Here is a 2,428-nt window from a genome sequence, read left to right on the forward strand (position 1 = left end):
CCCCCCCCCCCAAAAAAAAAAGGCCACCTTACACAAAAAGTGATATGCTCATGCACTCAGATACATAATGAAAAAATGAGTCTGAAAATCCATGAGCTTTGTAACCATGAATCTTAACTTTTGGAAAGTTGTCTTGCAATTCAACAATGCTTAAAGTCCAGTCATTAGAATAATAGCAAGACAACATCTTACAATGACAAGTTACAGTGCAATTGAGGGGGGAAAGATAAAAGAGAGGAGGGGGGGAATAATATTCTTGGAGTATTATGTTCCAGAAAGAACTATTAATTTCATTAGAAACCCACAAATACACAATTTCCTGTTTTATGGGAAGATGTTAACACAGGCATTCCTGATTCCAAGAAAGACTAACTCCACTTCTGATCCAAACAACTGTCACAGTTCACCCTCTTCAAAGAGTACATACAATGAATGGTTATTTGCTAATGGACATTTACTTTTGGTCAAAGTTTGAACAACCTTGTATACTTTTTACAAAGGAATTGGAGTCTATCAAAGTAAGAACTGATCTGAGAGAGAAAATTTTAGAATGCTCATTTATATTTTCTCTGTTCTGCAAACTAAAAGAGGAATTAAAAGCAATGGTAGTTGTGTAAAAACTTTGTTTCTTTCTAACTAGACTTGAGTCAACTAGCAGAGATCTGCAACTTGGTTTTCTTCTTTTTCTAAACTGCTGCTCATATTCTGATTTGTGTTTTAATTTGTTAAGTCAAACAATAACTTGCAAATTAATTTGATAGTTTAGGGTCTTCAAATGAAGTTCTAAATACTGTGTATCAAGGCCAAAGCCTGAAAAGTCCTTTCAGATGTCATTAATGAGGCCCACTTAATATTTAAACGTCATGCATTATCTTAATCCAAGTAAAGCACTACTTCAAGAATAGTTACAAAGTGTGTTAAACGTTCCTAATGATTTCAAGAAAAGAAAGCTTAGCCTTACTTGGAGTACACATTAAGGAAGGAAGATTAACTTCACAGAACTACAAAATCTTGAATGGAGGTCTTACAGCAGAACCTTACATGAGGGCTGGAAACATTAAGCAGTCTTCATTTTTGAGGATAACAATATGAAAGCCACTTTCTCTCTCAGGAATGGTATGAAATTAAATGTTGTTTGTAATTTACACCCTCCCCTCCAGGAATCCAAGTTTGCAAGTAAGAGGAGCATTAAACAGTAATATTAAGACAGGCAATGTGGCTCACTAAATACTAGTATAGGAAGCATCTGGACCAACTTCTAGACAGCACTCTATGGCTGCTTCTGTGTTGCTGTTGTTACCTGGTCCAGGATTGACCTTGTAAATCATCTCCTCTTACTGTGCTTCAGTTCATGGATTTTGTGATTTGCACTCCAAGCTCAAATGAGCATTCAGTCTACGTGACCAGACTAGTGCCAAGTCAAAAACTGAATGAGCCTGTAATGTGTCTTCTAACGTAGGCCTTGGTCACACAGGACTTCTGCACTTAGTTTCACTCTAAAACTGTAACTTTTAAGTTCAGTAAGACTCCATAGGGTCAATACTAGCTAGAGTGGACATTGTCTGCAAGAGAGACTATTTAACTCTTTCAAAATACATGAACCTAGTCCCAATGATTTTGAAAAGCAGCTTGAAAAAACAACAGAATGACAGAATGGTTTCAGCTCGGAAGAGATGACTTGATGTCATCTTGTCCAACCCTGTGCTCAGGCATGGACACCTAAAGCCAGATGCCCAGGACCACGTCCAGATGGCCTCTGAGTATCTCCAAAGATGGAGACTCCACCAGTGTTCTGGGCAACCTATGCCAGTACTTGGTCATTCTCACAGTGAAAAAGTGTTTCTTGATGTTCCTGATGTTCTTGTCCTTCCACTGGGCACCACTAAGAACAGTCTGGCTTTGTCTTCTTTACACCCTCTTTTCAGGTATTCATATACATCTTGAGAAAGTCTCAAGGAAGTACACTTCCTTGGCTAAGAAACTACAAGCAAACAAGTGTTCTTTCCTAAATTTACTCTTTAAAATTTCAAGGCAGCTCAAGAACCTAACTCTTGAGTTCAGCACAGTATTTTGTAAAATCAAACAAAATGCCACATTAAAAAAAAATCTTAATTTGCAGCTCTGGGAGAAGATTCTGCCTCAAAAGTGTATTATATTTTTAATAAAAATACAGTAGAAGTAACAGTTCAAACAAATGACAAAACCAGGAAGAACACACAATTAAAAATGGTATTTTTTTCCTGCACACCTTTAATTTAAGACAGTAATTTGGTAAATTATCCAAATTAATAATGCAAAGAACTTTTTATTTTAAAAAAAGGGTTTATAACAAGCTATTTCAAACACTCTTTTGAACGATTTATTAAGAGATGAAGGCTAAATGTCCCGTGAAACACATCAATTAAAGTATACATTCTTCCCTCCCCCC

The 2,428-nt window shown here is 36.5% G+C and overlaps 1 protein-coding gene across 2 annotated transcripts in view; it reads right to left on the bottom strand.

The window, feature by feature from the left end:
- SNX24 (sorting nexin 24) overlaps positions 1 to 2,428 on the bottom strand; it is a 46,492-nt gene that overhangs the window by 3,299 nt on the left and 40,765 nt on the right. The gene's annotated exons all lie outside the window — the stretch shown is intronic.

Source organism: Athene cunicularia, assembly GCF_003259725.1.
Source record: "Athene cunicularia isolate RWA chromosome Z unlocalized genomic scaffold, athCun1 chrZ_part1, whole genome shotgun sequence".
Classification (NCBI taxonomy): domain Eukaryota; kingdom Metazoa; phylum Chordata; class Aves; order Strigiformes; family Strigidae; genus Athene; species Athene cunicularia.